The sequence below is a fragment of the Colletes gigas genome, unplaced genomic scaffold (assembly GCF_013123115.1).
Source record: "Colletes gigas isolate AHSC1104 unplaced genomic scaffold, ASM1312311v1 Colletes_gigas_Sc00012, whole genome shotgun sequence".
In the NCBI taxonomy this organism is placed as follows: domain Eukaryota; kingdom Metazoa; phylum Arthropoda; class Insecta; order Hymenoptera; family Colletidae; genus Colletes; species Colletes gigas.
Window position 1 is genome coordinate 5,907,582 of NW_025106641.1, and position 23,966 is coordinate 5,931,547.

Genomic DNA, 23,966 nt, shown 5'->3' on the forward strand with positions numbered 1-23,966 from the left:
TCCGAGATCGAAGTCGGGGTTTATCCCGATGGTCACGCCATCGGGAAAATTCTGAACAATGTAGGGAATAGTCCTGGCAACAATATCGCAAAGCTCGAATCGTCGTGCACGACGTCTCGGAAGAGCAGGAGAGCGGAACTCGACTGTCTTCTTCTATTTGTCGGACTGCGCTCTCATTTGCTGGCTCTGCGTCCCTCTGCGACTCTCTTTCTCTGCTTTTTCCTCTCTGTCGGAACCTAACACATACGTGTCTCTGTCTTCGTTCCACTAATGAAATTGCTCAACTCCTCTCTCTCTCTCTCTCTCACTCCTTCTTCCTTTTGCTGGATAGGATGAGATCGGGCCACGGACGTACCCGACAGGATTGGACCAGCCTCTGACGTCATTGCGTGGACCGACGTATCTCGTCGACGATTGTCGAAAGCATGCTGTTCTCGCGTCTGTATATCCACCTTCTGAAATCAGCGGCAAATTCAAATACCACGGTAAAGTTAAGATTCCGTCGTGCCACGTTACTTTTTCTTTAAAATTCCGTGATCAATTTATGATAATTTCGAAGAATTACTTTTCCAAGTTTAGTGAATTAGTTCAAAGTAAAATCGAAATTTCCTGATCGAAACTCAGGAAGAGAGGATGACCGAAGAATAACGAGGAGAGAAAGAAAAGGAGAGGAATTATTAATTCGTTCATAAAGGCAAAGTTCTGGCCTTTTAAATATGGATTTTCACAGTTCGTGTATTCTTTAGATACATTCCTTGTTCCTCTTCCTCGTGTACTATCTATTTCGTTGATTTCACTCTTTGTGTAGCATAAAAGTCACAATATTTTTGGATGAAACCGTCGATTCAATGCTACTATAATTTATTGATGAGGGATTTATAATGTACATTGTTTCTTTCATGTAAGCAAGAAAATTGCTTCTCTTAATTGCATAATGTATTACAAAATCTTGGTAATTCAGGTATTATAGTTACTTTGAATGTTGTTTCAGATACTTCATGTTGAAAAGTCTCGTGCAGCCGTTTGGAAAGATTACCCACCTTCCAAGAACATAATCCATCGTACAAGTGCAGAGTTCCTGACAAATCAGAGTCACCTAAATGTCCAGATTCTTCTCAAAGGTAGATATTTATTTCGTCAATGTTTAGAATATTGTATCGATTGCTTCTATAAAGAAAAATGTACTCGTTGCCATGTTCTTCTTGAACATGTTTCTAAGTTGTGCATGACATCATATTCGTAAGGACATAAAGTCCCCGAAAGAGGACAATGATCGACCTCGCTCAAGATGAATGACATCGAAGTCTGCGTAAGCGACTACGTGCTCCGATGCCGAGAAACATCAGCAAGGGCGCTAGCCGCTGAAAACAGTAGAGGTTAGGTACCCCCAGGACGGTGCGTTCCAGGCAGTAGAGAGAAGAGTACCCGGAGAGAGCACCCGGGACGGGTAGGTAGGTATACATAGGTAGGTAGAGCGCAGAGGCAGACGAGAAGAGACGACCGCTTGAAATCTCTCTCTCCTTCCCGCCTTTCCTGCCTGCTTCTCTCTACCGCCCGTCCGCCATGCCACTACGAGCGAGCGAACGTACAGCTAGGCCGGCACAGTCCTGTAGCCCATTTGGCATTTCCCCAGCTATAGCGGCGGTCCTGTAGCCCATCGTTGTTATCGTCCCGCAGCTGCATAAAGTCGGCTCTACCTCCCCTTACCCCTTCATCCCTCTCCCATGCTGTCGACCCACCGCCCGTCCACTCCCCTCTTCGCTCTGTTTCGCTCACCTCGCTGCTCGACATCAACGTTTCTTCCTCTATCTCTCTCGCTCTCACCCCTCCTCTCTTCTCGCTCTATCGTTCCTTCTCTTACCAGCCGGTCGACCTGATCGTGTTATCTTCCTCCATCCCCCCAGCCGTACCGTCGCTTCGACCAATCCCCTTCCTTGTCGCCCCGTGAGCTTTCGCCGTCCGCCGTTTACCTCTCTCTCTCACGAGCCTGCCAGCCTGACGTTTCCCCCACCATATTCCCACTACCACAAGCATCCCCTTATTCTACGTTGTTACCGCTACCTCACGTATACCACCGACAAGGTATCAGTCCACGTTTCTACAGCGACGCAATGGTGGCGCCGCCAGCCAGGGACGCCTCGAAACGTTTTCACCCTCCCTCTCTCTCGCGCTCCTCTCGCCTCACAGCAGACCATGTACCGCCGACGACGCCTGATGCTGCCGTGCTGCGGCATATACTCGCGCGCCGTCCTTGTCGTTCTATCGATTCCCCTCCCTTCCACCTATCGCTCGCACCCAACCTCTCGTCCTGCTCGTCATGTATCCCCTCTTTTGCTTTTCCTCTCCTCTCCGCGTTTCACTGGCAGCCAGCTTGCCTGTCTGCTTGCCTGGCCGGCCCGACTGCCTTGCCTGCCTTGCTCGTTTGCTTACTTGCTTGCATGCTAGTCTGCCTGCTAGGTTGCTAGCCCGCTTGCTTGGCCTGCCTGCTTCGTTCATCCTCTGCGTCGGTAACCTTGGTGGAGAATAACCAGCCGTTCAATTCAAGGAATTATGACGGCCCCTCGGTTCTCTCTTTTTCTATTTGCTAGCCTCCTCTTTCTCTTTTTCGTTCTTTGTCACTAGTTTCCTTCTCTGTCCCTCTCCCGCCGCTGCTTCGAGACGAGCACAGACTAGAGCCGGTCTTTTCCTTTGCTCGTTGCTGCTCATTCGTGCTGATATTTACGCGCCTATGGGCCCCGTACAGCGAACGCCGCCATTACGAGAACTTCAGGGACGATGCTATTCGATAATACAAAGCGAGTACCACGCCAGAGATTAATGTTTCTGTGACATGATTATGAAAGACGATTTTTAAAGCTTGTTCGTTTCGTGTTCGCGGAACGAATAACGCGCGAAACGACCGTGCACCGGCCATGTACGAACCGTATAATTTTTGACGTTCAGGCGAGATCGAAGAGATCTTTGACAAGGTGCGGAAACAGCGCCATCGTTCAGCGATGGCGCGCGCGAATAAGCACTGCGGTTCGAGTTTAGGTCGTTACAAAAACAGCTTGATCCGATAGTTCCGATCGTGTAATTCTAGAATTATCGAGATAGTGCCGTAGAATATTTTTATGTAATTATGAATAACGGTCAATCTATTTGGAGGGTAGACGAAGAAGTTACGTCAGAAGTCGAAGAGAAAGAGATTAATGGCGAGTATGCTGTTCAATAGTTAAACACAAATTCCGTCTAACAAAACCTTTATTTCTGTTCATGTAAAATAACTTATGATGAATGGAATGTATGTTTATACGAAACAAAGGATATTGGGTACTCATGTAACTGGCAAATGCACTAAATTCATGCATACTCGTCATTCTTTTTTTCTACCCTACAGAAATTATTGTAGTGGCTATTAACAGAAACTTTTAACGCGATAATTATCATAAGCATGAGTGAATAGCTACGACTAAATTTTACTGCGTTTTCGTTGGTAGCTGAGTGTAGAGATCGCGAAAAGCACGGAACAAGAGGTCGTGTGCATTTCGAGGAATAGGCGCGGCAATTATCGCTTTGCGTTAATTTTTGGTGGTTTTACAGGTAGCTGCTCCGGCATAACCAGTCGATGATCGATCGGCTGGAAATCTCCGCAACGTTATCGGTGGAATTAACCCTCGAGATACTCTGTGTCTCGCGGGCCCTTCAGTCACTTGAAATTATCGGCGAGCACGGTGAGTAATTGCACTTTCAATTGGTAAATTATTAAATCCGTCGCATCTCGTTGTTACGTTCGCGTTTCGACTCCGTTATTGAAATCCGAGGCGAATCTACTCTCCGTTCTTTTTTATTTATGTTTTCTCAAATAATTTTTTCTGCGCGCCAAATTAATAACAACAAAAGTAATTGAAAAAAGAATAATAAGAGTATCAGTCTATTACGGTTCATTGATACGGTAAATCATTATTTAATCGAGCGACAGATTTTATCCGCGTACGTTGACGTTTAGCGAAATTCTAAATAAACTTTCAGCGAAAAGGATATCGAAGAAGCGGCGGATAGTACGGTAAAGTTATTTCACTGTGGGAGATATTGAGGTTACGCGGAACGCAGTCGGCAGCGGTCGTTTCAGAGTATTTTTGCGCGCTCGTTATTCTGTTTGAACGCATGGAAACAGCGGGCAAGTTACAACTTTTTTCATGCGATCTTGACCTTTGAACAAAACGATTGGCCCTCCCCCTCCCCCCTCCTACCGCCTCTGTGCAACCCCTAGCTCGTAGGGTAGAGGATGTAGGATATCGTTCGCGCGACATCAATGTCAGTCACTTGTTGAATGTCGGCCAGCATGTACGGATGAGCATCCGGCGTGCGTCCTTGCAGTGTTTTTCGCTGCAGCCGCGCATTCCTCCTCTCCGTTCGTTTGAGGTGCACGTCGCCTGGTAAACTCGGGTCACCGTATAAATACCGGGATACGACATCTTCGAAGTCGTAAGCCTGCTGGGCAAAAATCAATCACGGTTAACGCTCGGTTATCTTTGCAAAACATTTAACTTCGTAACCAAATCGTAGAAACGGAGGGAACATTATAATGTTCAACACGGTCCTTTCAAAGCAATCGGGAGCACGTGTATATATGGCTGATTTTGCAAAAGTTAATATAAAATAATTTATCGAAGCACCTTAGATCGTTGGTAATTCTGATTTTTTTAAAATTGTTTCCTTTTTTGTGTAATCTTTGGTTTGGATGCGTATCGAGGTGTTTTGTTGACTCTGTCCGTGATTGTTCAGCGAATATGTTACAATGATGGAGAACGCCAGAGTCCCGCGACTAGAAAGATCGAGGAAAACTCGACGGTGATATTACGATCACGTTAATGATCTCAACGCGCGAATTCAATCTTAACACGGTGTTTGCGCGGCGGAGTGCTCCCTTTGGCACTGCCGCGACTGAATTTCTGTAACGTCGAAAACGCAGTTCCAGTTTATGTAAGAGAAATTTCGACTGACAGAGGGATTTAATATTCGCTTAATTAACTCAAATCCTCGTATCCTGCGCACACACACTGTACCGCCGGGTTAATTGCTGATGTGTCTTTTTCGACAAGTAGTTCCCCCGCTGAATTTATACGTACACTATAAGAGGATTTAATCCGGCATTCAATCAAAGAAAATTGGATTTTAGTCCCGTTCCAACGAAATTCGGTTCCGAATCTCGTGCAAAATTTGCCTGCAAGTAAATGTTAAAGATAGTAATTGATCATTGAACGAGCACCCTGAGTCTGCAGAACTGATGCAATTAATTGATTTAGTTTCTTTGTCTATTTATATAGGCAGGCAACTCGAATTACACGTATCTTCCTAGCTTTGTATAAAATTCGAAAAAGATACGAGTTTAAAATAAATTGTTAGTGACCACTGTCGCTTACAACCATTGCTTAAGTTTCAGAATCGATTCTCTTATTTTAGAGTAAGGGTTGTTTTTTTAAAATAAATTTTGTTAGTTACACGGAAGAGTTCGTCGCTCGATAGGCGCAGGAAAGCTCGAAGGACAATTTTAAATTCCATTACCGCGAAGATTATACTTCGACGTGCAAATCGATCTTCTTCCGCCGTAGTTGTCTTCCTCTTGGACGCGTGCAGATAGGGCGGGAAGGGCTTGTAATACGAGGTCAACTTTAATGTAACCTCATGACCCTTTAAAAGCAGACGGCCTCTCTTCTCAACGTGAACTTTGATCTTCGGTCAAATAATGACCACGGTATTGGACTTGGCGATTGTTCATTTTTTCGTAGAAAAGAACGGCAAGATTCTATTTCTTATTAATTTATCAGAATTATGAACCACAGTGGGAGTTTTAATGTTTTAGTTCCGTTATTTTATTATTTTTTTACATTAAGTTTGCATCATTACTTTACGATTAAAACTGTTACTCGTCGCAGTTCAGGTTTTTGAGCGGGAGATAATTGAACAGTGATGGCAACATCAGATGTAGACGCGCATAGTTTCTTGCATCCAAAGAACTGTGTCATTGCAGAGGAATGCAATTGCTTTCTAAACAATGGTAAAAGATCGTCGTCGTTTAAACCTTTGTCAATGGGTATCTGAATATATCCTGAAAGTCTCTACAAACTCGCTACAAATCAACATTGATGTCATCGATACTTAAGTAACAGCTCGTTAAATTAAAACAAAATGTATACATATTATTTTTCTGAGTGTATATAATATGCAAACTCCAAAATGTTTATCCACGAAGGGTGAATGAACCGAGGCATTTGGAGCGTGCAACATTTTCTGGAATACTCTAACGTAACATTTTATCGTGTATCGTTTGGAAAGTCCATTTGTTTTTTCGCTAGAAATCGACGATTTCGTGGTCGGGCGAGTCCCAAGCTTATCCGAATCGTGGCGACCTACCTGAAGTGTCGGGGTCGAGTTTACATCGAAATACAGGCGAAATAGTGGCAGCGGTAGCCTAAGTTCCGAGCCGAGTTCAAACAGGTCTGAACCCTCGGCCCATGGCCCATGGCCCATTATCCCGAAAGGGCCTCGGAAATTCCTTTGGCCTGCGGAATCGTTGAAGTCGAAACTTTGTGTCCCCGTAGCCCCGGCGCGATCGCGGCCGACCCTAAGCTTCGTCCCAAAAGATATTTCACGAAAGTATATTTAAGCCGTCTCACGGGCGCATCTCCGCCTTGGGACCGGAGGTGAAAAGAATTTGGTCCCGGAGAGCCCGAAGAACAGAAGAGTTCGGACCACGAGATCATCCGTAGCCCCGTGGGTGGGCGATCGAACATGGCTCATTAAAATTTTCATTCCCATATTTCTCGTTACAACGAGTACTATTAAAAGAAGCTCAAAAAATCTTCCATTATTCTTCACTAAATTCCTTTCCATCGAATTCTTCCTCAATGTTGCCCGATATCTGGATTTTATCTTATTAAAAAAAAAAATCCTGAATTTAACGCACACTCGATTTCGTTTATCAGCGTTTCGAACAATCTCGTTCTAAATATCGCACGGATACGGATGTGAAAATAGTTGCATTGATTTCGAGTTATCGCCGTGCAAACGTTTTGCGCGCGAAACGGTAACTAGGACGCGACACCTAGGGAAAAAAATCACGCGTGTCACCGTATTACGTAGCGACTACCTGTTCTTTACGTAATGCCCTGTCGCCGGTTGCGTCTCGCGGATCTAAAAGAAACACCGTGCAGGACAAGCTTCTCCGCGGCAAACGAAGAAATAACACGGCCATACGTTTTGTAAAAAGGAATGTTTTGTCTTCGTTACTTCTTGGACGTGTTTTACTTGAAATTTATAGTCGCGACAGCCATCGAACCGAATATCCTCGAACAATTCGAGCGCGTTTTGTTCTTTTTTTGGGGGGGGGGGGAAGCGAGGATGTTAGAAAACGAGGACCTTGGAAATACTCGATTATCGTTATTACGGTCTCGCTTCAGTTTCGTGCTTTACTGTTTTTTTCGGTCGCACGCATTAGGGTCACTGGGGTGCGCACCACTTTGTGTCGCCATCTTGATCCATTACGCAGGAATCCTCGCGATTCCGTGACTCGAGGTCGTTACCACGAAAAGCTGTCCGCACTTTTGATGAATTATTATTTTCTTTTACATTAATGCCCGTTTCAACGTACGCGCCGCGAATACGAAATGAAGCCGGTTCGGTCGAATTGCACGCTCGCGGTAATAATTAATCGCGGGGGGAGAGGGGGTGGGGGCTTTTGTTCCGGGGAAATTCTTTTTCATTTTTATATAATATCACAACAAGATTATCTCTTCTTCTCTTTTTTATCGCAATTTTCTTTGCCTCTCGCTTCTCTATATAATTGTTGGTTAAGCTTAACAGTAGTCGAGCCTCGCCTTTTACGTTACTCTCTGTTGTGTTTTCTTTTTGCACGATGTAATGGAGACGATATTAGCGCAATTTAATACCCTTTTTACGAACGTTCGCTGTTCGAGTGTTCTATCGTGCGAAAATGATAGCTAGTTATAGAGTCACCGTTTTCTTATCATGGAACCTTAATAAAATACATTTATTTTTCGGAATTTCAGATTGTATATTCATTATTCCTGTCATCCTCGTGTGCTTTAATTCAGTCACAATTCCGTAGCTTCGGTATAGAAAGTTGCCTCGAATTGTTCGTATCAAATCGATCGACGAATCGTCTTCCAAAGCAGTCGATAGTTCATCAAGTTAAATTCACGCAAGTTAACCGCAAGTTTCAAAGCACATAAATTCATGATTCAGAAATAGTTTGCAATGTTCCCGGGGATAACAAAGAAGTATACGAAGATATTCTCTGGGATATTTACGGCGATACCAATGAAATTGATATTTGCATGTTTTCTTAGCGGCGAAACAAAACTTCGCTTATGAATTTCGTAATTTCGACTATTCGTAGTCCACCTATTTTTATTTAATATGCACAATCGTGCCTCGGTCGCATTGATCAAATGAGGCTCATCGGGGTCGAGAGTTGACCCCGCAACATTTCGACTTTTGCACTCGACTTCATTCGGTGTTCGACGATACCTGGTTCCGCGATCGATTTTACGCGCAGAGATTTATTACCGTAAATTCTCATTAATCCGTCGGTAATATTGGGATCAAATATTTCCGTACGCCGCGGCGTCGGGACGCGTAAATCTGAAATTTACTTTTAATCTGGGAGAAAAAAAATTGCGGTTCTTCGTCATACTTAACCGCGGCGATTTTTTACGAATACCTTCCGCGTGTCGGGGAATTTTCTTTCTAACTTCGCCCGCGGCGCAGTAATTGCATCGCAGTCAAAAAGTCAATTTAATTAAGGAACAACGAGCGCTCGGTATAAGACGCCCGAACGGTTGGACCACCCCCCCAAAAAAAACAAACAAAAATCGTTTAAATTTTACTGGAAGTTACTATAACTTCTCAATTTGAATTCTTTGGGCTTTCGGGTGATTTAGACATTGTTTTATAGGCAAATTTTTATCTATCACCTAAAAGTGCGCATCTTAACACCTTTGTTGTTCACTTATACATAAATTAATCTACTACTGCAAATTGCGTTTTTAAATTTTACATGGGCGGACATTGGAAGCTTCGAGTGGTCCTAATTCGATGGATCCTTCAAGTCCAGTTAAGATTTTCAACTCGTTAAAGCGTTAGAAAAATTCTGAAAAGATTTAGGCATCGTACAATCGTAAGGATCTATATAAATTTAGTAAAGTAATAGCATTGGCTATCGCGCGTAGTTCTGAGCGTGATTTTTCTGAAAAACTGGTTTCCCCTTTGAGTAGGGCGGTTGTTCCACGAAAAGTTTTCTCGATCAGGGTCCCCGCGTCGGTAAAGCAGCGGCGGCGAGCTGGCAGGAAATTATAAGGGCGGCAGAACTCCCCTTTCAGAAAGGTCGGTTTTAGGGTAGGCTGCTGGGACTCCCGAGGAGCCTTCGAAGGGGAGTTTTTTGTCGCGTCCGTATTCTCGTACGGCGCCGATGGGGCGCTTTTTAAAGACGGTCGACGTCGTAGGATAGCAACGCCGTGGCGTGTCTGCTTTTTAATCCGCGTTACTAATTTTTCACTTCTATGAACTTCGGAGTTCTTTGCGCGGCCTGCACGTCGCTTTCATCGAGTTAAGCTCGCGTTCAAATCATTTCCTCTTTACACGTTACACTTCGTACTTCTTCGTCAGCAAAAGCAAACATATTTAAACACCATTGGCAATTAACTACAGGATTTTCCAATAACAGCGATAGATATTTGTTATTCGAGTTACGCGATATATAGTGATACGTTCGAATTATTAAAATTATTAAAACACGCATACTTTTTTATCGTCGTATCGTTGATAGAGTGTTTAGAACAGTGAACGATAGAGGAGGAATATAGTTCCTTATTATCGAAAGTAGGGAGATTCGAGTTTTGTGCTCCTGTAAATTTCCGGGGCCGGTGTTCACGAGCACTGGACTAATTTTGTCTGGCGTGGCGCAACGACGTCGTATTAGAATAAACCCGTTTTCCCGAAATTGCGTTGCATCACGTACGACCGCGTCGCACGGCGCGCGTAATCTATGCATCGGCGCATCTTCTCCGGGCAATAACTAGGTAACCTCGTCAGGAAAAGGGCCGCCATTGAGGTGCACTGGCGGCACTGTTATCCGCGTAACGGGGATCGTGTAAATTTAGGTATTGTCGGGCGTTCCAGCCACGTATGTTTCTCAGAATTCGACTCGAAGAAACGCACGACGCTGTTTCCGGCACTGACTCGCTTTTTGAATCAATCCGTGTTAGGGATACTTGCCTCTACCCAGAGATCCGAACGAAGAAAAATTTACGACTCACAATTTTTTTTAAAATAGTCGAAACTCGAACGAAGTAATTTTGTTACTTTGGATCAAGTTAAATAATTCTTGTATAAACGAACAGTACTTACAACAGTTTGATGGATTCTACAAGTCGAGAGATATCGGAATGAAATTTTCAACTTTGTATATATTTAATTACGCAATTCTTAATCGCGTCGTAAGCGAAAGAGTATCGGAAAATATTATTTTTCTTTCCTTCGAGAAGCATTAACGATAAACTACTCTAGACAAAACGACGAGGGTAAATAAATGCTCAGCGTATAATATGTGCTTTCAGCGTTGTTCGTACTATGTAAATTTAAGTGTTGTATTACCGTTATTATTTTTTATTCTGAGAAATAAACTTAAATGTACTCGTGTTTCCTGGAGTTTGACGGCGTAAACGCGTACACCGTCTATGCAATAAACAAAAAACGAATATATTACTAGTTAATTTCAAATTATTCTTTCAACTGTAAACGCTCTTTCGTAAAAATTCGTAATTGGATTTCTGGGGAAATCCAGAAATGCTGTACACAATTTTGTTTAACCTATTAATGAACATTGCTTTGCGAGTTTTGTAGGTTATACTTCGCAGAAAATTAAAAATATCTCTATGGTCTTTTTTAACGTTACACGAAATTTAGAGAGAAGGATTTTTAGTAAACATATTTAAATTTGTATTACTAGAGTCCAAAACAACGCTCTTCAAGCTTTGAACAAAAACTGAATTTTATAATATTTTATAAGATGGACTAGAATCTTCAAAAATAAAGTTCCTGGTTCAAAAAGCACACGATACGTTTGAACAATTATGAGTGGTACCGTACGAAGGACTAAATGCCCGATGGAGTGCATTCGTCTTCGTTTACGCCAGTGTTTTACAAAATGGAGGGTGCAACCCCAAAGAGGGACGTTTTACAATCCAAAGGGGACGCGAAAGGAAACTTTTAATGTAGGAAAATATGGATAACTTAAACCCGCCTTTCTATTAATATTAGGTTGTTGCATATAAAGCGTCTGACTTCATAAATGCTCCAAGTTTCTCGAACGGAAATATAAAGAAGTACCCGATACAAAATTTCAAAAGAATTTTCGTAGTTTACCAGTAAACCGGTTATAATTTTTGCCATGTAAGAAATTTATTTCGCAGAAAAAATATGGTTTTAATCATTTCTCGTCGGGTCTTGATTATCCTGGGGTCTCGTTTTACTCGGTTCGGTTCGGTCTACGTGAGGTCCGTTGATCGAAGTTCTACTTTATGTACTTTTCTTATACGAATTTAATACAGATTTTCAAGAATGTACAATCACCGAAGAATCTTGATCAGAAGATACGAACCTTTAAGCGATGCATAGAATACAGTACTAAGACGATGTTAGTAAATTCTTGAGTCAATTTAGTTTAGAAGAAGCTGCTGTTTTATACACGATGAATAATCACGATAAAAATATCGATAAATATCAGTTTCGGTCCAGCTATAGTCGTTGAGAGTTTCATTAAGAAATCGGTTTTTTCCAGCCTGCCTCTCGTTAAGTGCGCAGAAATTTTCTGTTTCTCGTGTAGAGTCGTTCTCCGGGAAGTTTGGAAACCGCCGGACTACACCCTCGTTTCGTTAGGAAATCGAAATCGTATTGGACGTTAGCACGAGAAAAGATTCGTGACACGGAAGCGTTTTGTCGCTTCTTCGAGGGGTTCGGGGGGGTGTGACGAGTGGGGGAAGGGGGGGGGGGACGGTCAATGACTTAAACATACGAAAATCGATACAAATGCGATCGGTGCTTTGGGTATACACGTGGGCACCGTCGATTCACCTTTGCCGCCGTTACACGGCCGCTTTTGATGCCGGCCGTTCGGCGAACGGGAAGGGAGGATTCGAAGTTGCATAATTAATTTTTCTATAAATCTCTCGCCGAGGAATATCGCGAAATTTCCTCCCCGGGTAATATCAGCGAAGCTTAGCAGAGGAGAGGAGAAAACTCGAGGAGAGAAAATTTCCCCTCCGGTGTGCCGTTGGGCGAGAGGGTAGGGTAGCCAAGGGAGAGTGAGAGAGAGAGAAAGGGTGAGGGAGAGAAAAATCACGAGAGAGGATCCAGGGGGCGGGGAAGGAAAAGATCGAGCCAGGTTGCGAGGCACCGGGAGCGAAGGAGACGACGAAAGACGAAGGAAAGGGTACGTACGAGGGGATGAAAGAGCGACAGGGACCAGGGGTAGCAGTTTCAGGGCGCGAGAGAGACAGAGGGTTAGACAGGAGTTGAATCCGGGGGATGCTTCTTCCTCTCCGGTCTTTCGCGTTCTCGGGCGCTGCGGGGGAACGATTCTACGGAGGAAAATAATATTCTTAATAGAATATGAAAAAGCGTACATTTTCTAAAGACACTCGCGGAAGGCTGGCTACATTTTACGCTCACAATTACTCGAGGAGGGGCGGGTTTTTATCGGTAGCCATCGCCGCGGGAAAAATCACTCGAAGGACTTTTTATTCTCATCGATAACGTCGTTCCTTTCGTTTTATCGCGGAGTGGCTCGTATCGTAATTAATCGCAGGGACTTTCCGGGTCCCGATCGACCCCGCGTATTTTTAGATCGCTCGTGATCGTTTCGCGTCTAGACAATTGTAGTTTATTTAGCAATAACTGCAACGAAACATAATCTCAAGCATGACTGCGGTCTTCTGTCATCCGTCCCGAAGGCAATTGTATTCCTCTGCAAAGTCACGCTGGTTCTTTCGATGCAAAAAAGTCCACGTTTAATGTACGTCATTGTTGTTGAATCATCTTTGGTTAAAAAAGCGCGCTATTCCTAGCGGAAAACGACTCCAAAGTCCCGGCCACGGAAATAAATGTACTGGGTGAACTTTATTTTCAATTTTCGTGTGATCGTCAAAGATGCCTTTCTAGGGGTTAATTAATAATGAATTGAACGTCATTGTTAACACATCAACAGTGATATTTTGTCAAGGTAAAACAATTTCATTTTATTTAAATTGAACGTTCCCGTAGTTCGAGTCCTGCTTTATGGTCTTTTGGCCATGATTTCTCGAAGATTCGCTCGTCCTCGACGCGTAGGAGAATCGGCGTCTGTTCCGCGAGAGGACCTCGAGGCGAATCCGATGGCGCGTAACGCCTAGTTACTTTTATTTTCAGCCCGGCTTGGCCGGGACGGTGTAATTGACCCGGTGACTCATTAACCCTATCACGCAGGACCCGTGCACTCTCGATGTCACCCCGATTTTCGCGCGTCGCCTCGTTCCGTTCGACCTTATTTCCTCCTTTTTTTTCCACCTCCCCCTACCCGCGTGGCGTCGTCGTCGTCGCGCGCGGAACTTCGCGCCATCCGTGTTTACAATCTCTTCGCGCAACGCGACGAGAGAGCAGAGAGCCCCGGAACTTCTCTTCTTCCCTTTCTCTTTTTTTTTTTTATATCATTTTTAATTGCAGCGTTCATTATCCGATGCAAATTAAGATAATTACCCGGTCGAAGAATGCTTTTATTTTTTCGCTCGTTCGACGCGTTCCTCCTCGTTACTCGTTTTATTTCTGCCTGCCCCCCTCGTCCCCCCCGTCTCCGCCGCGCTTGTCATCCCCGCGTTTCATCCTCGTTCTCCCTCGTCGCGAGCGTATCGCGATCAGTTTCTCTGCCCCAGCACTCTTCCGTTTCATCCCTTTTTATTTTACCCCCTCGGTTTTTGTATCTTGTTCTTTGGCGGCGTGCACAGCGCCACTATTTTAATTCCACGTTCCCCAGGTTTTTCCTGTTCTTGCCGACGACGCGTCGTCGTTGCTTTTTACGCTTCGCCCCGATGCCTGGCATATTCATCGTCGCTTTCAGCGGCGCGTTTCGGTTTCAAGCATTCGTAACCTTGGAACAATCGTTGCCTGGGAAATCGAGGGTTTCGTTCCTCTATCCCCGAAACGAGCAACGCCTTTGTCCCGATAAATTTTTATTCGCGAGCTTGCTTTTCGTGAACGAATTTCGACCGATGTTAACAACGTTTGGCATCGAAGATTAAACCCTCGAGCGTCGCGGTTCGTTACCGAAAGTCTACTCCCAGGTGGTACGAATTTTTCAGACACAACTTTGCATATTTAACGTGACGCTATTAACATAATCAAGATAGAAGAGCGTACAAACAGAAAATATATAGATCGAGGGCTAATAAAATAAAATCGTCTTGGAAAATACAAAATACGGATACAATTTTGCTACGGTCAGTCGTTTCAAATTACTGCTTAGCTGAGAGATTTCCACTGTTTTTTTTATTTTTATTATCATTTAAATATCGACTAGCACGAGTAACCTCGAGTGTTTCTCAGCTACTCCTCCTCTATCCATTGTATCTCAAGATTTCCACCGCTTTTCCCTCCTTTTTCACTTTGATGCTCTTCCGCGAACGACAACTTTATTTCCCTTTAACATTCTCAGCCCAATTTCCGTTGCTATTTTCCTTTTTCGATCCGAATCTGCGAATGCACAAAGTTGCTGGGTAGCTTGTAGTCCTTTCCTTCCTCAACTTTATCATCTTATTTTGACAAAGCAACTCCTCTGTCGTCGAAGTAGCCATCGTAGCTGGCGCATTTTACATTTATTTCGTTGCTCGATAGGGGTTTCGTTTGGGACAAAGATGGCGGTCACAGCGTCGCTTTGACGCGAAAAATGGATCGCGTTTAATGCATATCTTCTTACGATAACAGCTTTATCAGCCGCTAATAATTGCTAATAATTCTCGTACCTTTTCAGCATTCCGCCGCAGTAATCCCGTGCAGCGCTCGCGACCTTTGACGTGACGGATTTCTTTGACTTGTTTCAAGGTTTACTTCAAAGTGTCTGGTAAGTGGTATTGTTTTTATTTTCGCACTCTAGGCTACAGAGGCGCGCAGCCACTTTCCCTCCGCTTTTAGCAGAAACGCTCTTAATATTATGACGTAATTAAACTTCTAAAGTATTTGTAGAGAACGTCCTTCGTAAAACGACCCTATACTTCCGTCGTGTGCTATTTATTGCATGCTTGTGACCTATGTTTCGTGCGTTTTATTTAGACCTCACCCTTCAATCGATGAGGTGAAATACATGCTCGTTACATAATATGGTACGATTAATTCACAGGTTAGATTATAACAGCAGCGTTTCAATTCCACCTTTCCTTTCGCACGTTTATTTCATTTTCTATTTTCTTATTTCTTGCGACTGCGTCGCCGGGCATAGTAAATTTAATAACGACAATAAATTGATCCATCGACGGATAATACGCGCCTTTAATTCCGCATCGCGGCGAATCGGAGAGGCTTGTTTCAAGTTGTACGCCAAAAGAGTCGTGCTCGAAGCGGTTTCCGCGTTTCGATATATTACTTTCAAAGGTCATTTGTATTTGTAATGTTTAAATATTAAAGTTACCCACGCACTCGTTGCGCGAGCGTGTTCGACTCGAAATTTATGAAGCAATGTATTATCGAAAGTTTAACGAGCGCGCCCGTTAATGTTGAATTAAAATCGATACCGCCGAAACCGCTCGTTTGGCTCGGTTGGAAAACTGTGGATTTACATGAAACCGGCGCATGATACGATCCAAGGTCGGGCGCCGCGTATCACCGTGTCTTTTCCCACGGTCTTTCCCCTCGATTCGAAGGCGGCAGGGCTCCCCGACTTCCGGCCAATTTCGAAAGCACGCAACGAATCTGATGCACGCGCTGGATGGAATTTGAATAAATCGAAATTTCGTTAAGGAGATCTAATATTCTCGATGGGGGAAACGAATGCACGGTGGGCGTATCTTAAATGCAAAAATAATGAGGAAAGTTCACACAAACGTGTGCTCTGCACATTATTTTTTTTTTTTTTATTGTTGTAGGTACATTCGCGTGGATTAATTTTAATATTTGGTATTGTTTACCCTCGTGAAAAGATTTTATACGTTGTCGATAGAAAAATTGTATCAATTTTAAAATACTTACCAAAGTTATTCGCGTAAAAAAATGTGTATAATTTAAATCTCTTTTATTAATATATCGATCGTCGGATTTACCATTATAAGAATATATTTTTCTCGCGCCATTTTGACTTCATCAGGGACGAAAAGCTTTGTAGGAAGTAAATTATGGTTATAATTACAATGCTGATAGAATGGAAGTTGTTATGGCAGCGAGAAGTTTAATTATGAATACTGATTTGTAATTTTAGTATTTAAAGTAACTGAAGAACTAGTCGTACACGTATGCGCTAGTACGTTCAGAGTGTTGTACGAGGCAAAGTGCTTTTTTATGATGGTATGCTTCGGTACACAGTAACGGTACCTTTTCGAAGAATTATAGGTAGAAAATAGTATCCTTCAATGTATATTTATCAATTATTTATTTCGTTCATTATACAATTCCGATTAATATACATTTATCCCGGATTATGTTAAAGTATGCATGATTCTTTTTTATGTAATTCATACCGCAATAGATAATTGAATGAAAAAAAAGAAAGGATGACTTCAGAATTTAAAAAGGAACATATGAATATTTATGAAACAAAGTAATCTTTATATTTGGAATTAAATATTTTCCGTGTACCGTTAGTTGGCTGCATTGTTCGGAAAAAATTACGAATAATGGAAATCGATGTACGAGAAATTCTCAATACCTTAGCCTTTTTATTTGCTAAGGAAGCACCGGATAAAGGTACTAATGACTGACGGTGTACCGCTAGTAACAACTTTCAGAGAAATAAGAAGAAATAATTACCCCGGTATATCTATAATAATCGTCAAAAGCAGTCTATACGTTCATAAAACAGTATATATACGTATTATAGCGTAGCTTGCGTTTATTATTATATTTTAATCGTGCAAGCTCGAACTGAGTCGGCGAAACGATTAAATCGGGCGGGTCTCTGTTATTAAAAGCAGTTTCGAAGAAAAATACATTTTCAATTTTCTACCTAGCTACCGTTCGCGTGCAGTTTCACTCGAGAGGATCGGTCGTATTAGTTATTCGCGCGCGGATTAAAAATTAAAATTAAACATTATCTCGTACGTGGATCGCGAAGTAATTCCAGGCTGACGCGCGTTCGAGGAAACGGTCTCAGCTACGCCCATGGAAACTAAAAACAGACGATTGATAATTACACCGACGTGCCCCTCTAACAGTAAAACGGTACCGCGAATGGTAACCCCGGACCGTTAACGGTTAATAACGATTTAGCGACGATACAGGATCGAACGCCGGCGATACCTTGCGGCCGTTTGTCGCGAAAACAATTTTACGAGGCGACGCGACGCCGGGGACGTTCCCAGAGCGGTTTTCGCGCTGGCTAAGAAGCTTCGAAGAAGCTAGGTGGCTGGTGTGGGCGTCACGCATCGGCTACCAACAGGAAGCCATGCCTACTTGCACCGAGTTCGAGTTGCACAGTTTTCCTTCTGCCGTCTACCCCTTCTTTCTGTCTGGTTACCTCGCCCTGTACCCGATTTAAAAAGTACAACCGGCCATTTTGTGACTCGACCGTGAACCGGGAACGTCGTCCGCACGTGCACCTCGCCCGTGGACGTAGAGAAACCACGCTCGAGGATGACGCGACGCGCAGAGGTCATCCTCTCGCGGTCCTTCCGCCGATGGCGACGCGGTTCTTTCGATTCGACAGCTTCTCGCCTCTTTTTTCTCACGCAATTTCTATAAGAACGCCTGAAACTTGATGGCAATGCAGGAAATCAATGCATACAGAATTTTAAAAAATATTAACCAAAATATTACAATTAAACGCACGGGAGAGCAACGAGATTCGTTTCGATATTTTGTTCTTTTTTTGCAACGTTGATTTTTTGATTTGGTTCCACTTAATTTCATTATACCACCCCCTACTTTTGTACACACATTGTAAGTGATAAAATCCCCGACAAATTTTCCTTTCATTCCGGTGGAAATGTTATGGGGCAATTCTAGACCGATTCATCCACTTTCTTTGTTTCAATCACATCTCTATCGGTATCTCCATTTTGAAAAGCAACGCGAAGTTCATACGAATCCAGACTTTGGAAGAGAAAGCACGGACAATGATGAGCGATGGTTTAGAAAAACGAGCGTTAGTGCGAGGTTAATCAGGTGATCCATGACGAGAAGAAAGCTGCTCGTCCAACAGAAGTTTCTAAAACGCGTCAAAGCGTTATGGGAAACGTTCTATTTTTTAAACAAGCGACGTCTGAGGGCCTTCGATAGACTCGGGGGGTTCTCAGGGAAGGTGTACATATTTCGACGAGCAATTCCTTTCGGAACGACTGTTCGTCCGCGACGTCGACGTTGGGCGGCCGGTCGGTCCGCGGGAATGCGTATTTTTTATCCTGCCCTTACCGTAGAACCGGTCGCCGGTAATACGACGCCGGGGCGACAACGGAAGGTAAACTTTTCAGGCATGGCGGGAACCATCGGAACAGTCCGCGCGTAACAGCCGCGTCCTGTGCGCGAAAACCGCGCGAAACCGTTTCTAAATCGCGCGAAAACGTGGTCGTATCTTTGGACCACCGTGCTCGTGCATCGCTTCGAGGTTAACGGTGCATTCCGCCTCCTTCCCTTTCGTCCTCCGTTTCCCCTTTCTTCCTCATCCTTCTCCGCCTTCTCTCCCCCTCCGTCCCCCCCCCCACTCCTGCGTTTATCTTCTTTATTTTCTCCTCCGCTCTATCTCCTTTGCATTTTTGTTCTCTCGCCTAGCGCTCTAGGAATCGGCCTATTTCAGAATGCTGCAGGACGAGTTGGTTCATTTTTAGACATTACACATGGAAGGAGACCGCGCGGTGGCCGCGCCTTCGCGATAACTCGAAAATACCTAAATAGAAATTCCGTTTCGAAGGTGACTCCTCGCGTACGTGGCGTCTTCCGTTTCGGAGCAGGACGACGCGCGGCAGGGTACATCTAACGAACCGGAAAAACCTCATTTTTCCTCTTTTTTCAAAGCATCAACAAGAGCCATTTTTTAAAATAGAAATCGCGTTTTTAAAATCTCTTTTTAAATTGATATCTATCGTTATTTTTATTGAAACGAATTCAATAACGCTCGTTGTTATTATTTGCGCTGAATTCTTAGAACAAATTTTTAAACCGGTTATAGAGGAACGCTTCAGTAAGAAGTGGAATACTCTCCACGGGCATACTCTGCACGGATGATAGAGCGTTCGAATAGTAGATCACTCGGATGGTTGAACATTCCCGATAACGGAAGTTCGTATAATAGAGGTTCTACCGTATTAAATTGCGGCGCAAATCGTGTGTCCCGAGACTGTTCGATGGATACGAAATAAGAAGAATCTTATCGTTCGCGGAATACCGTTGGGAACGATATCTATGAAATACAGGGAGGTTCATAATAATAATAATCACAATATAAAAGTGCGTCTTTATAGGACCAGAGAAAAAATATAAAAATTATTAACCTCGTCTTAACCATTTCAATATTAGTACCCCGAACGTTCCCATTATTTTCACATTAGAAACACGTGGGAACCAGTAGTCGCAAATAATTTATTTCTACTCCATCGGCCGTCTTATCCACCGTCGAAAACTACAAGATACCAAAGCGAATACACGCCCGGCATCATTTCCCCGACACATCGTCGTAATTAACGTTAAATTCCTCTCTGTAAACGTTTATCGCGGCATACAAATTACATTGAATTACTCAACCGCCTGGCCGAGCCCAAGCACCGATTCATTACTTTGTTACTTTTCGTTTCGCGGTAGTTATAAATACTTTATTATTCCGATTCGCGGCCGAGTTAATATTTTTTACGCCCCGGGGTTAAGTTAATGGCGTTTACGTAATTTCTCTGTAGCCGGGATTAAATCGGGATCAAAAAGGAATACGGAAATGTGGTTATTGCGCGGTAAATTATAATGATGTATGGTCGCCGATACGAAAACCGTGGAGTACGTCGCGGTGCACGCGCGGCACGCGTCTCCGCACGGAAAACGCGAACTCTACGCGCGGGTCAAAGTTTGTTCGGTTTCGTTCCACCGGTACAAGAGGATTAAGCGTCCCCGCCCCCGTCGATCCTCGCGATTCCGCTCGAGAGCCTCGATCGTCAATCGTCTCCCATTCTCCGCGAAAAGGATTAGGTTTTGGGGAAATAGAAAAAATCGAGAATTCCGATCAGCCTCGGAGGAGTACCGATCACGAAACAACGCGGTGCCTGCAAAAATTCCACGATGCCGCGATTCCTAATCGCCGGTTCCTTATCACGGGGAAAGCAATCGAACTGCTGACTCTCGAGACACGGAGACGAGGGAAATTTATACGGTGACGCGGTCGTATCATCCCGAGAGCAACGGATTCGATTCGGCGACGATTGCTGGCACCGATCTCTAGCATTTCGGTACGAAAGAATTAACTTTCTCGGTTACCTTTCTTTTTCTCGTCGTCCTTCGGAAGGTTGAATGGAACTGGTCCGCGTGACAGGTCTCTCAGGGTTCATAAAACATTTTTCTCATCGAGAGCTTGCATCGAGATGAAAATAAGTGGCTACAAGTTATACTCAATAGTTATTTGTAAACAAAATTTACCCAATTTTGACGGACGACAGTCCTTCCCCGCGATAGTCATGATTTGTAACTGGTCGAGCTCGAAACTATTATCTGAACACGCGGTAATTTAATTTTTTTTTCTTTAATGCGATGTGGGCCTGAAACAATTAGAATAAAAAATTATAGGAAGACACAGGTGATTCGCATGTAAAATCAATAGAAACAAGAACTTGAAATACGCCTTTTTGGCTTGGAACGGCGGTATAACTCTCGTATAACACGGCTTTCAATAACACGAGGTCGTATAACACGGATAAGTAAACCACGATCTCGTACAATGCTGTGAAAGGATTGCGACAATCCTCCTGTAACGCGGCGCAAACCGTTACAAGTACAGAAATGCACGGGGATTAGCATTTGTGTAAACAGTTAAATGTGCATTTAAGGCCTCCAGTTCTGACAATATTTAAAATAAAGACTGAGAACAATTTTAACGAGAGGTTCTAGTGGCCCAAATAACGTTTATGAAGATCGAGCGAAAAGATACTCGGAGTCTTTGAGGATTGTTCTTACCATAGCACAATTTAACGGAAACGAACCAGATAAATACTCGGGGAATTGTTTAACGTGTTCGACAGTCCATGAGACGTCGATGTACCTACGCATTGTTGCGCAAGAAAATTGTCTTAAGTAATTACTTTAATGGAGCAAGGGAACCAAAAGGGTTTCTATCTAAGAAAGGAATTAGTCGTTTGAAATTACGCTGAAGTCAGTATCCTCTTTGGTGTTTTATTTTTCATCGTGTCGACCAACGTTACGGATACACTGTTTAATAATAAAAAAAGACTGCGTTAACCAAAGAATAAAAGGCAGAAAGGACTCGTAACGCCGACAGTAACTCATAGTATAAACAGTAACATAAATACGCACGAATTTATGGACCGACCCGACATTTTATTTATCTTAAAAATATATTTTGCTTTAATGAATTGTATTATACGCACAAAGAAGAGTAATTTGTATTGATTCTGTCGCAATCAGCGAATGATCCAGTGCGAGAATGTATTTCTCACAATACAAAGTGAGAAACATTTTGAAAATTAATATTTATTAAACTCGTTTACAGGAAACATCGATAAATATAAAACAATGACACGTGTATTCGTGCACTAGTATTACAGATATATTTACAAACAAGTTTACAAAAGTTATTTAAACATCCTGGCAAGCCTAAAAAAAGATAAAGATAAAGGTTCGAATTACAAAACCCGTTTCTACCAACAATTAATTTTCAATTCTATAGAATATTGTCAACCGATATCTGATAATATTGGTATCATATTTGGTATACTAAATATACTGAGTTAATCAAATGAAGTAAATAAAGAAATAAATAACTAGTAACGTAAACAATACGGATTTATAATGCAAACAGTAACGTAAATGCGTATTATGAGCTGACCTAATATTGCGAGCCGAACTGCGTGTATTTTCAAATAAACAAGCAACTGCGTTATTATTTCTAAAACGAAACTTTTTAAATCGATGTTGGCAGAATTATTCCGGTACCGTTGAGATTATAAAAAAGTATTTAATTGTTTAATTAAAGTGTAAGTGTTTAATTTAATTATTAAAAATTAAATTGTTTTTATTCTTTTCGATTGATAGAATTTAATGAAAAACCAATGAAACGGAACCTCGAGTCAAATTAAACGCCAGTAAGGCGTATTATTGAATCAATTATATTTACTACGCCGTGGCATGTAAATAATGTGATACAAAATAAAAAAATTCAAGCAACATATTTGTAGAGGGGACGCACATTTAGCGATCAAAATTTTTAAAGAAGACTTAAAATTCAATCTTTTCGAATCAACCTGGTCGTATCGCTTTCCGGAGATATATTTGCACGAGAGAAAGACGGGGGATCGCGGAACGCCACGTTACACTAATTCGTCCAATTACATTCAACGTCTAGTTAAAAACTGGCCAAAAGTTCGCGCTATTCTTCGGTAAACATCCCTCCACTCCGGCGCTCGTTATCGTATTAATCATCGTTGTTGACGCGGTTACCAACTGGCCATCCCTTGAAGCAATTTGTTTCCCTCTCTCGTTCTTCTGCCGGCGCTGGTCGCGGATTTTCGCGCGTCCCGCGCTGCAAAATACACGCGCGGTCCTTGAACTTTTCCTCTACAATTAAGAAGTCGCTACGGGAAGTTAATTATGCCAGTTTACGCGGAGCATGAAGTTTCTTCGTTGAACTGCGAATAAGAGAAACGAAGAAATACAGAGGGCTTAGGGAGGTGAGGGCGGGGATGAAACGCGGGAAGACAGGGCTCGGAAGAGGGGGGGAGGGACGACAGTTGTTAAAAGGGTGGAGGATGCGAAGAGACGGAAAAAGAAAAGGGATCGAGACGGAGAGGTTGAGAAGTGGCTCGGGTAGCTGCAGCTTAGGTAAACGGATCGACGATCGTCGGAAAAAGTTTATCCAAGTTCGGTGCCTCGTGGCCTCGCACGATGTCTGTAATTTCCTTGCGGCAGGAAGTGCAGTCAACAGGTGATTCCTAAGGAGGCGTCAGGTATTTAAAGTGGCAACGGGATCATCTCTGTTTGCGACGTCAGTCGGTGGAACGATCAGCGAAAGGGATTCTTATCCGGTGCTCGACGTTCCATGTTTTTTGCCATCTTCTTCGACCCCTATTAAACGCGACATTTACGAACGACCATTCCTGTCGCATTAACACCGGAACAAGCAGTCAAAATGACCCATTACGACAAATCTTGTAAAAAATTTACTCGACTGAAAACATCTCCATTGCATTATGCATTCTTTCGCGTATCAATCGGTTTGATTGTTTTGGTACAAATAAATACGCTGTCGATTTATATTTTCAATGTTTTACGAACCAAAACGTGGATCAGTTTTGAACGAGCCTCGTTTCTTTGCTAACCAGATCGCTGCGTGTTTCAAAGGCAATTTTTACGCTCCTTTATTAGAACATAGACTTCAGTTTTTTTTACTTTTGTCCACGAGCATTGTGGGACGCGTGGCTGGTCCTTGTTCGCCGCGTTCGAACTGCCGCTATTGGAACGCGGGCCAATTACGCTCGACGCCGCGGCGCCGGCCAATGGGAGCGCCGTTGCGCCGGAAGTTCGTT